The 12,862-nt window shown below is 39.5% G+C and overlaps 1 protein-coding gene and 1 non-coding gene across 8 annotated transcripts in view; both read right to left on the bottom strand.

Annotated features, from left to right (window-relative positions):
• ZMYM4 (zinc finger MYM-type containing 4) overlaps positions 1 to 12,862 on the bottom strand; it is a 151,977-nt gene that overhangs the window by 102,537 nt on the left and 36,578 nt on the right. The gene's annotated exons all lie outside the window — the stretch shown is intronic.
• On the bottom strand, positions 8,568 to 8,718 carry LOC115837759. The gene has a single exon (XR_004032811.1). It is a non-coding gene; the product is annotated as a small nucleolar RNA SNORA62/SNORA6 family (small nucleolar RNA).

The following is a 12,862-nucleotide window of genomic DNA, read 5'->3' as shown; positions in this document are numbered from 1 at the left end:
AAGGCGGAGGTTGTGGTGAGCCAAAATCATGCCACTGCACTCCAACCTGGGCAACAAGAGCGAAACTCCATCTCAAAAACAAAAACAAAAAAACTCTGTCAGTTTAAATGTGTAGGGAAATGAAAAAATATTGTACAACTAATATTTGCTTACTATGTTATAATTTAAAATGTGAGAATCAAACGGTTTTATTTATTTGTAAAAAATCTACCAGGAATATGGCTGGGCACAGTGGTACATGCCTGTAATCCCAGCACTTTGGTATGCCATGGCAGGCGGATGACTTGAGGTCAGGAGTTCAAGGCCAGCCAGGCGAACATGGTAAAACCCTGTCTCTATTAAAAATACAAAAATTAGCCAGGCATGGTGGCACATGCCTGTAATCCCAGCTACTTGGGAGGCTGAGGCAGAAGAATCACTTGAACCTGGGAGACAGAGGTTGCAGTGAGCCGAGATTATGCCACTGCACTCCAGCCTGGGTGACAGAGCGAGACTTCGCCTCAAATTAAAAAACAAAAAAACCCTACCAGGAGTAGACAGTGCCTGCCTTTGTCTTTTCCTATGTAACTTGTGATACAGAATAAGCAACTTTCCCATGCCTTAACAAATTGTCAGCCGAGCACAGTGGCTCACACCTATAATCCCAGCATTTTGGGAAGCCAAGGTGGGTGGATCACCTGAGGTCAGGAGTTCAAGACTAGCCTGGCCAACGTGGTGAAACCCTGTCTCTACTAAAAATACAAAAATTAGCCAGGCATGGTGGCACGTGCCTGTAGTCACAGCTACTTGGAAGGCTGAGGCAGGAGCATCCCTTGAACCCGGGAGGCAGAGGTTGCAGTGAGCCAAGGTTGCACAACTGCACTCCAGCCTGGGCGATAGAGTGAGACTCCGTCTCAAAAAAAAAAAATTGCCACAATCCCTTCTAAATTTGAATTGGCTTCCAAAACTATACCCCTTGCTCTTTCAATCTTGTGAGTATCTCAATGAGTTGTGTTACTGTGAAATTTGTACCAGTATCACTTCCACTATGACATTCGTCTTTTTGTTACAACATTTTCCTAATTTATGTTTGTAAGTTTGTCTTCACTGAATTCTTCAGGTGACATATCTACACACTCCCCTTTATGGCCACTTGGAGATCCTATGTCTTTCATCGCCTAAGTTAATGATGGGCTGCATTCCAAAAAAGACCTATTCCATCAACATGTTAAATAGCTGATGATCATAATTACCTGCCTTAAGTAATCTCTGGAATCTGGACACAAATTTCACAGCAGCATCCCTATCTGTTCTAGCATCTTTACCAGAAAACTTATCAATAATCCATGACCATTCTGAAATGATCAAACCAGCCTTTACTGGCAACAGGAAGTCCTTCTGTTGGCTTGTAATTAGTTTTCTTTCAGTGCAATAACTAACTTCAATAATTCAGCCTGAATGCTAGCCAAATTGACTAGGGTCTGTTCTGAATACAATTTATTTAAATTACATGATAAAGCTATCTATTTATTTATTTGTTTATTTATTTATTTTTTGAGACAGAGTTTCGCTCTTGTTGCCTAGGCTGGAGGGCAATGGTGCAATCTCGGCTTACTGTAGCCTCCACCTCCTGGGTTCAAGCGATTCTCTTGGCTCAGCCTCCTGAGTAGTTGGGATTACAGGTGCCGCCTTCACACCTGGCTAATTTTTTGTGTTTTTAGCAGAGACAGGGTTTCACCATGTTGGCCAAGCTGATCTCGAACCCCTGACCTCAGGTGATCCACCTGCCTCAGCCTCCCAAAGTGCTGGGATTACAGGCCTGAGCCACCACACCTGGCTGAAGCAATTTCACTTTTTTTTTTTTTTTTTTTTTTTTTTTTTTTTTTTTTTTTTTTTTGAGATGAAGTCTCGCTCTTGTCCCCCAGGCTGGAGTGCAATGTCACGATCTCGGCTCACTGCAACCTCCACCTCCCAGGTTCAAGTGATTCTCCTGCCTCAGCCTCCCAAGTAGCTGGGATTACAGGCGCCTGCCACCATGCCCGGCTAATTTTTGTATTTTCAGTAGAGACAGGGTTTCACCATGTTGGCCAGGCTGGTGTCGAACTCCTGACCTCAGGTGATCCATCTGCCTCAGCCTCCCAAAGTGCTAGGATTACAGGCGTGGGCCACCGGTTGAATTTTTTCAATACAGTTCATACTGTAATTACATGCAGGCCTAGCTCTTGTCCTATCTTCACTTACCTGTCACCGTTTTTGAATCGTCTAATCACATCTAATTTTTCAGTTCCTGTGTTATCACTTTTGATTCCTTTTCTGAACTTTCATCTTTTTTTGCAAATTATCTGAGTATCCATTTTTATAAAATGTCACATAAGTTTATAATTGGAAGACAAGGATGCAACACAACTACACACTTTGCTGTCTGTGTATGAACTAAATAACAGATACAGAGTGACAAACTCCAACACAGACTCTGAAAGAAGTGATGGGATTAGTCACTGTTTGTGACAGACATCTGCTAATTACATAGTGATTTGTTAACACAAGAGCTAGCACTGAAGTTTATACTTTATGTAATTGCTTACAGTTAATATACCATGGTAAATGAAGTATGAACTGTGTTGTTAGAGAACTGGCATTTAAACCTTGGCAACTGAAATTCAAGCATATCAGAACAAAATAAAAGTGAGGACTAACTTACTATTACACATTTGCTACCAAATATACAGTAGGTCTTGAGAAAGACCACTAATTTCAATACTGTAATATTCTAGTCACTGTTCTGCTACTAACAAACAAAGCTTAAGGGAGAAACTTAACTCCTCTGGGACTCAATTTCTTCAACCCATATAATGAATATATAATAAAGTTGGACTACATAATCCTAAAAACTCTCTCCAAACATTCAAATTTAATGCTCACAATTCACTCTCAAGCTAGGCATAAAGTAAAACCTCGAATTAGTATTATATAATGGACACTGAATACTTGTTAAGAAAACTATAAAAAGTAGGTCTAATTCTCTCTCCATAAAGTATTTCTTTTTAATTAAATGACTTTTTAAGAAAAATAACAATAATTTTTTTTTTTTCCCAGACAGGGACTCACTCTATCACCCAGGCCAGAGTGCAGTGGCATGATCTTTGCTCACCACACCCTTGAACTCCTGGGCGCCAGCAATCCTTCCGTCAGCCTCCTGAGTAGTTGGGACTACAGGTACATCCAGTGAATTTTTTTCTTTGTTTTTTTGTAGAGATAGGGTCTCACTGTTGCCAATTCTGGTCCCAAACCCCCAGGCTAAAGCGATCCACCCAACTCAGCCTCCCAAAGTGCTAGGGTTACAGGGGTAAGCCTGACTTTTTAAGACATTAACAATTCTTCCTTTAAAAAAGAAGCAAATACATCTTCTTTTCCCATTTTTATTCATTTCAAAATTTATGTAAAGTTAATTAAACAAAATGATTAGTTCCCAGAAATTATACTGACATAAACTAAAAACAGGCTTGGTTTCTCCATCAAAAAAAGACTGGCTAACTGTCAACCTGCTGTAGGTACACTTATTGTCTGTAATACACATTTCATGTGCTGGTAGTAATTTTTTTAGTAGAACTTTTAAAAAATGTTATATAAAATAAAAACCAAAGTTCTACGTAGAAGCAATGGAGTTAAGTTGCATTTTACAACTCATAATTGTATAAAATAAAGCAACTGAATTACTTTCAAGTTCAGAAAAAAACTTAACAAGCCAGCTCCTAAAAATGTTCTATTGAAGTTTTGCAAAACATATCTTTTGAGTGTTAAATTTACATTATATATTTTAATGAAAAAACTTGAATAGCTACAATAACCTGATAAACATAAAATAGTCAAAATGTATCACTGAATATAGAGAACAGAGCCCATTACTGAGAAAATAGCTTTAAAAAAAAAAAAAAAGGCCATCACCTTAAAATTACTTTTTTTTTTTTTGAGATGGATTCTTGCTCTTGTCACCCATGGAGTACAATGGCGTGATCTCGGATCATTGCAACCTCTGCCTCCTGGGTTAAAGCAATTCTCTTGCCTCAGCCTCCCAAGTAGCTGGGATTACAGATGCGCACCACCACACCTGGCTAATTTTTGTATTTTTAATAGAGACAGGGTTTCACCATGTTGGCCAGGCTGGTCTTGAACTCCTGACCTCAGATGATACGCCTGCCTCGGCCTCCCAAAGTGCTAGGATTAGGCGTGAGCCACCGCGCCGAGCCAAAATTATTTTTTTAATGACTTCTTTTCACAAAAGTTAAGGATAGAAACCAAACTACCCCAGCAAAAAAAAAAAAAAAAAAAAAAAAAAAAAAAATCATTTTTGAATAGTTAATGTCTCCCTTTCAATCTGCAAGTGTAAAGTACTGTATTTACCCTTAAAAGTAAACTGGGGCTGGGCGCAGTGGCTCACACCTGTAATCCCAGCACTTTGGGAGGCTGAGGCAGGTGGATCACTTGAGGTCAGGAGTTCAAGACCAGCCTGGCCAACATGGTGAAACCCCATTTCTACTAAAAATACAAAAATTAGCCAGGTGTGGTGGCGTGCGCCTGTAACCCCAGCTAGTCAGGAGGCTGAGGCAGGAGAATCACTGGAACCCAGGAGGTGGAGGTTGCAGTGAGCTGAGATTGTGCCACTGCACTCCAGCCTGGGAAACAGAGCAAGACTCCGTCTCAAAAAAAAAAGTAAACTAATTTTTTTTGAGGGAAAGAAAAATAAACTATAGTTTTTGTCATTAAGTTTACTAGTCCAAAATAATGTATAGAATTGTTTACTAAGTTTGAAGAATCAGGAATATTTATGATAAAATCCATGGCATTCCTCAAAGAAACTATTTTCAGTGCTTCCTAAAGTCCATAGCAAACACGATGTAAATCATAAAACTTACAACTAAAACAACAAAAGTTTTCTCAATTATTTAAGGTAAAAATAAAAACCTTGGACTGCTTCTCTCCAATTAGTGATACCTAAAGTTAAACAGAGGTGTGAGTTTTCAGGAACTAAGAGTATGTGAATGACCTCTAGTCAGCAAATGGTTGCTAGGCTCTATTTTAAACTTAGGCCCAGTTAGCCACTTGGGATCCAACTTCAAAGACTGGCTCTTTCAGGCTCACATTTGTTCACATAGATCATATTATATACGCCTTTAAAATATAATATACATTTTTAACATAAATTTTTAAAATAAAAATCCCAATAATAAAGGCTTCATTTTAGCCAATACACACAACCTTTACAATCTCCCAACCTCTGAGACTGTCACTGCAAATGAAAGTGACAGAGGCCAGGTGAGGTGGCTCACACCTGTAATCTCAGCACTTTGGGAGACCGAGCTGGGTGGATCATCTGAGCTCAGGAGTTTGAGACCAACCTGGGCAACCTGGTGAAAACCCATATTTACTAAAATACAAAAAATTAGCCAGGTGTGGTGGTGCCCGCCTGTAGTCCCAGCTACTTGAGAGGCTGAGGCACGAGAATCATTTGAGCCTAGGAGGTGGAGGTTGCAGTGAGCTGAGATCATGCTACTACACTCCAGCTTGGGCTACAGAGTGAGACTCTGTCTCAGAAAAAAAAAGAAAAAGAAAAAGAAAAATTGACAGATAAAAGTTTACCTTTAAAATACTTAAGACAGGCTGGGTGCAGTGGCTCACGCCTGTAATCCCAACACTTTGGGAGGCCAAGGCAGGGAGATTACTTGAGGTCAGGAGTTTGAGACCAGCCTGGCCAACATAGTGAAACCCCGTATTTAATAATAATAAAACGTTAGCCGGGGCGGGGCATGGTGGCTCACACCTGTAATCCCAGCACTTTGGGAAGCTGAGGTGGGTGGATCACCTGAGGTCAGGAGATCCAGACCAGCCTGGGCAACATGGTGATACCCTGTCTCTACTAAAAACACAAAAATTAGGCAGCTGTGGTGGCACGTGCCGCTAGTCCCAGCTACTCGGGAGGCTGTGGCAGGAGAATCACTTGAACTCAGGAGGCAGACATTACAGTGAGCTGAGATAGTGCCACTGCATTCCAATCTGGGTGACAGAGTGAGACTCCGTCTCCAAAAACAATAATAATAATAAAATAAATTAGCCAGGTATGGTGGCACACACCTGTAATCCCACCTACTCAGAAAGCTGAGGCACAAGAATCACTTGAACCTGGGAGGCGGAGGTTGTAGTCAGCCAAGATTGCGCCACTGCACTCCAACCTGGGCAACAGAGTGAGACTCTGTCTCAAAAAAGGAAGGAAGGGAGGGAAGGAGGGAGAGAAAGAAGGGAAAGAAAGAAAGAAAAGAAAGAAGGGAAAGTAGAGAAAGAAGGAAAGAAAAAGAAAAGAAAGAAAAAACTTAAGATAGACATTTGCTGCCACATAATTTAAACAATAAAAAAAGTACTTAAAAATCCCACTGCAGGGAAATGGTTAATTTATTAAGACAGATTATACACAAAATTCTATGCAGACTTTAAAAAGAATAAGGTAGAGGGTTCTGGAGATGGATGGTGTTAATAGTAGCACAACAATGTGAATGTACTTAATGCCACTGAATTATACACCTAAAAATGGTTAAATGGAAGATTTTATGTTATGTATATTTTATCACAATAAAGGTATAAAAAGGTATATTATTTACGGCATCAGAGTTCCAGAAGCAGAGGAGAAAGACTGCAGAGCAGAAAAAATATCTGAAGAAATAATGGCTGAAAACTTCCCAAATTTGATGAAAGACAGATATCTACAGATTCAAGAAGCTAAGCAAACGTCAAACCGGAAAACCCAAAGATATATACACCAAGACACTCATAATCAAACTGCCAAAACCTAAATGACAACAACAACAACAAAAATCTTTAAACAGTCAGAGACAAACAACACATTACTTATAATTACAGACTTTCCATCAGAAACCATGGATGCCAAAAGAAAGAAAAACAGGCAGGGTATGGTGGCTCATAACTGTAATGCCAGCACTTTGGGAGGCCAAGATGGGAGGATCACTTGAGCCCAAAGTTTGAGGCTGCATTGAGCTAGGATCACCACTGCACTCCAGCCTGGGTGACAGAGTGAGACCTTGTCCCGAAAAAAAAGGAAAAAGAAAAAGAAAGGCTCTTCATATAAAAGTGAAATAATATCAGAAGAAAATGTAGAAAACTGCGAATGAAGAGCAACAGAAATAATAAATATCTGAATAAATATAACTATTTCTACATATAGACCATTGTTTTATTTTTCACTTCTTTAACCTACGTTTAACAGTGGAGTGTAAAAGTTATTATATTATAGGGCTTTCAATATATACATATATGGCAACTACAACATAAAAGGGAGAGTAAAACAGCCCTCCAAATTCATCGTCTAGATCTCACTTGAAGTGACTTTTTTTTTGAGACACGGTCTCCCTCTGTCACCCAGACTAGGGTACAGTGGTATGCTCATGGCTCAGTGCTGGGATTACAGAATGAGCCACCACACCAGGCCTGAAGTGATAAAATACTGATTCTAAGAAGCCAGTCCCAAAACATTATATACTACAGGAGTTCATTTATGACCTTTTTTTTTTGAGACAAGAGTGTTGCTCTTATTGCCCAGGCTGGAGTGCAATGGCGTGATCTCGGCTCACTGAAACCTCCACCTCCTGAGTTCAAGCGATTCTCATACTTCAGCCTCTTGAGTAGCTGGGATTACAGGTGCATGCCACCAGGCCTAGCTAATTTTTTGTGTTTTTAGTAGAGACGGGGTTTCACCATGTTGTCCAGGCTGGTCTCAAACTCCTGACCTCAGGTGATCCGCCCACCTCAGTCTCCCAAAGTGCTGGGATTACAGGCGTGAGCCACAGTGCCTGGCCTTCTCACTTACGACATTTTCAAAAACACAAAACTACAGCGACAGATAACACTACAGTGGGTGGCCAGTGCCTAAGGGTGAATAGAGGCTATGACTACAAAAGAAAGCACCCCAAAAATGGGGTGATAGAAGCGTATCCTGTTTGTGGTGGTGCTTGTAAGAATCTATGTGTGTGTTTAAAATTCAATCAACTATGCACCAAATGTCAAAAAAGGAATTTTATAGATTTTCATACTCGTGTGAATTAGAAAAAGAAAAAAGAGGCCGAAAGCGGTGGCTCACACCTGTAATCCTAGCACTTTGGGAGGCTGAGGCAGACAGATCACCTGAGGTCAGGAGCTCAAAACCAACCTGGCCAACATGGTAAAACCTTGTCTCTACTAAAAATACAAAATTAGCTGTGCATGATGGTGCATGCCTGTAATTCCAGCTACTCGGGAGGCTGAAGCAGGAGAATCACTTGAATCTGGGAGGTAGAGGTTGCAGTGAGCTGAGATTGTGACATTGCACTCCAGCCTGGGCAACAAGAGCAAAACTCCATCTCAAAAAAAAAAAAAGAAAGAAAAGAAAAAAGGAATTTTAGCATACATTCATTTAAAAAATAAAATACATATGTATGCAAGATACATTTACGTATAATTGTAAATAAATACAGCGAGTAGTAAAACTGCAAGAGATTTTTATCTTTTCTGTATACCTTTTTATTTATTTTTATTTATTTCTTTTCACTTGTATCAAGAATTACTATCAAACTCCACTCACTGGATCAGAGACCCTGGTGATATTATGAAAAACTTGCCCCTCATGTAGCACACTACCTACACTCGTGAGCTTATACCTTTTTAAATCTTTCAAATCATCTACAACAATGCTGCCTTTATAATAAAAGTAAGACATTCAAAGATAACCACAAAATGGTTGGACGCGGTGGCTCACACCTGTAATCCCAACACTTTGGGAGGCCGAGGCAGGCAGATCACTGGAAGTCAAGAATTCGAGACCAGCCTGGCCAACATGGTGAAACCCTGCCTCTACTAAAAAAAACTACAAACATTAGCCAGGCATGGTGGTGGGTGCCTTAATCTCAGCTACTGAGGAGGCCTGAGGCAGGAGAAACGCTTGAACCTGGGAGGCGGAGGTAGCAGTGAGCCGAGATCGCTCCGTTGCACTCTAGACCCTGGGCGAAAAGAGTGAAACTCTGTCTCAAAAAAAAAAAAAAAAAAAAAACAACACAAGAAAACCCCACAAAATACTTAAGTTTCTTTAAGAAGATGTCCCTTAAATATAGTTCTCCCATAGAATTATTTGAAAAATAAATAAATCAGAATATTCTAAAGTAGAGTTTTTTTGTGGTTTTTTTTTTTTAAGACAGAGTCTCACTCTGTCAGCCAGGCTGGACTACAGTGGTGTGATCATAGCTCACTGCAGCCTCGAGCTCCTGGGCTCAAGCAATCACCATAAAGTTATTTGAGATCTCAAATATAAAGTGTAATTACAAAGGCAGACAACTGCCTTCTCCAATCCATCCCTAAAAATTTACTAACAAAACAATTACAAGGTTTTTAAAGAGACAGATGAGACAGGATAACCTATGTGTAATCTTTTTCTCATGTGTAATCTCCCCTTTCAGAATATATAATCATTATACACACATAAATGATCAGTACAAAGCCAAATATTAGACCAAATTATTCTGACTAAATTCTTTATTGCCCAATTACCTAAAACAATTTTATCCTTTCCTTACAAGTCTAAGGAACAAATGTAAGGCAATGCCCAGCACGATTTAAAGGACGAATATGTATTTGTTGAATACGTAATGCAAACACAAAGCTATTCTTAAAATGTAAGAAAAACATTTCTGTCTATATCAAATAAGCTAAATTTACAAAAATGCATTCAAAGAATAAAGTTTATTTAAATAACTCATTTTCATAAAGATCCCCAAACTTGTACCATGTATAACCAAATTATAAAATTAATGTTATAAAATGTCGACAATTAAGTCATCTTGTTTCATTTCTCAGATTCAATGAGGTTGACATCCGTATTTTGTCAAGAAGGCATCTGTGCTATAGAACCTCTCTCAAACCCATCCACCATTTCTCCCCAAATTCACATACCATTCTAACATGTCTTCCATTTTCTGTCACTCACACCACTTTTCCTCTTTCAAACAAGGCTGTCTGCTCTAATCTTTCAACTTGCTATGTCAATTATTTGGTATTATTGTTTTGCATGAATCTTCCAAAAGCAAAAAATTTCCTTTTATCATCCACTTTCTTTGTTTTGTTTTCTGAGACAGGGTCTCACTCTGTCACCCAGGCTGGAGTGCAGTGGCATGATCTCGGCTCATTGCAACCCCCACCCCCCAGGTTCAAGCAAATCTCCCACCTCAGCCTCCTAAGTAGCTGGGACTACAGGCATGCGCCACCATGCCCAGCTAATTTTTGTATTTTTGGTAGAGACAGGGTTTCGCCATGTTGCCCAGGATGGTCTCGAACTGCTCAGCTCAAGTGCTTTCATCCCTCTTGGCCTCCCAAAGAGCTGGGATTACAGGCGTGAACCACCACATCCATCTTATCATCCACTCTTAACTACGAAAACTCACTTTGATTCTAGTACTTCAAGCGGAATACTAAAGTAGACTAGTTCAGACGACTAGGGTCCTAGACCAGCTCAACAACCAAATTATGAGAGATTGGGCCTAAAAGTCTGAAATTTCTCAATGAATGAACTTCTGTTTCTCAAGCACCTAGCATGGGATAGACAGTTTGTATATATCATTGTATTTCATTTGTGTGGGACACAGTAGGTGTACTCTGTACATATTATTAAGTGAATAAACTACCTTAAAATTAAGTACTATGGTCAGGTGCAGTGGCTCATGTCTGTAATCCCAGCACTTTGGGAGGCTGAGGCAGGTGGATCACTTGAGGTCAGGAGTACAAGACCAGCCTGGCCAACATGGTGAAACCCCATTTCTACTAAAAATACAAAAATTAGCCAGATGTGGTGACACATGCCTGCAGTCCCAGCTACTCAGGAGGCTGAGGCAGGATAATTGCTTGAACCCAGGAGGTGGAGGATGCAGTGAGCCAAGACTGAGCCACTGCACTCCAGCCTGGGTGATATCGAGATTCCATCTCAAAAAAATTAAAAAATTAGCCGGGTGTGGTGGCAGGCGCCTGTAATCCCAGCTACTTGGGAGGCTGAGGCAGGTGAATCACTTGAAACCGGGAGGCGGAGGTTGCAGTGAGCCGAGATTGCACCATTGCACTCCAGCCTGGGGGACGGGAGCGAGACTTCGTCTCAAAAAATAGTAATAAAAATAATTAAAAATTTTTTTAAAACAATTAAAATTTTTTTAAAGCACTGCATGTGTTTGCAGATACACAAAAAAACATCATTTACCTTCTAAGTGAATTCTGTTTGTCCAAGGGTACCCATGTGATGTCACAGCCAGACACTGTACCAAGGTACAGGGGTTTTTGCACTGCATTCATACCCTGAAAGCTTTCTAAACTGCACAGCACTAAAACCTAAACCTACCAAGTTTTCACTACCAATCCAGTGTTTTCTCCCCTTACTCTAATGTGGACTTCAATGTTCAAATTCAGTTAGTCTCTCTATCATGCCTACTAAATGATCCTACTAAGAATTCAAAAGATGAAAGTAATTTTAAAGATAATTTAGTATTAACAGAGATCTCTCATTTTAGAGATGAGGAAAAAGAAATCACCCAAGGACATTCAGAGAGTTAACATGCCCAGTTCAGTCAGTTAGCCAATGGTTATTTATTGCATATTTGCCTGCTACAAATCAGGCACAAACAGTGCTGGTCTGCATTAAAACTATGTTAAAACAGATCTGAAAATGAAGCATTTCTGTACTTTTCATAGTTTATCAGGAAATGTAGATATTACACAAACAATTACATAGTTAGATGAATGGTATCATGGGGAAGAAGAAAATGCTATGAAATTTATTTAGCAGTGACTTAACCTAGTCTATAAATTTAAAAGGTGGCCGGGCGCGGTGGCTCATGCATGTAATCCCAGCACTTTGGGAGGCCAAGGCGGGCGGATCACGAGGTCAGGAGATCAAGACCATGGTGAAACCCCGTCTCCACTAAAAATACAAAAAATTAGCTGGGCGCAGTGGCGGGCGCCTGTAGTCCCAGCTACTCGGGAGGCTGAGGCAGGAGAATGGCGTGAACCCAGGAGGCGGAGCTTGCAGTGAGCCAAGATTGCGCCACTGCACAGAGCGAGACTCCGTCTCCAAAAAAAATAAATAAATAAAAATAAAATAATAAAATAAAATAAATTTAAAAGGCATCCATTAGATTAGAAGGATGAAAAAGCATTTGCTATAGGAAAAGGTAAGAAAGTTTTAGTGGAGGAGGTCCACAACAGAAGAAATGGAGTATAGGTGTAAAAGAAACAAGACATAAAATTAAATATATAATCAGGACCATGTATGCCCAACCTTGAATGATTTTGAACTTTATCATATGGTTAGTGGAAAGCCACTGAAAAATTTTAAGTAGAGCCATAATGTGATTAAAGAATTTAAAAGATCGCTCTGGAACATCTTATTGTGTTAAAAAGTAAGTAAAGACCAAAAAACTAATGGATATTTTAAAAAATAAAATGAAACAAAACAAAAAGAAGATAGGTTAGAGGAGCTCCCACAGGCTGAATATGGGATAATTTGATTATCGAAATGAATACTGGTAACAATGGATCATGACACACTGATTAAAGAATTCATGAGACCTTACTGATACTTAAAAAATAAACAAGCATTCATAGAAGGAAAACATAAGACAAGGCCCTAAAATATGGTGGAGAAAAAGGAAGGGAGAGAGATAAATGAAATATACTATTCTACAGGTTCTATAAATGATATAATTTTTAAAGATAATAACTTAAAAGATACATGCTGTAATCTTTACAATAACCTCTAAATACAAAGGAATACATCTAAATACTCAAAATGGAACAGTGAAAAAATGCAATC

The sequence above is a fragment of the Nomascus leucogenys genome, chromosome 12, assembly GCF_006542625.1.
Source record: "Nomascus leucogenys isolate Asia chromosome 12, Asia_NLE_v1, whole genome shotgun sequence".
Taxonomy (NCBI): domain Eukaryota; kingdom Metazoa; phylum Chordata; class Mammalia; order Primates; family Hylobatidae; genus Nomascus; species Nomascus leucogenys.
The sequence above is the reverse complement of the archived record's forward strand: the minus strand, read 5'-3'. Positions and strand labels throughout refer to the sequence as shown.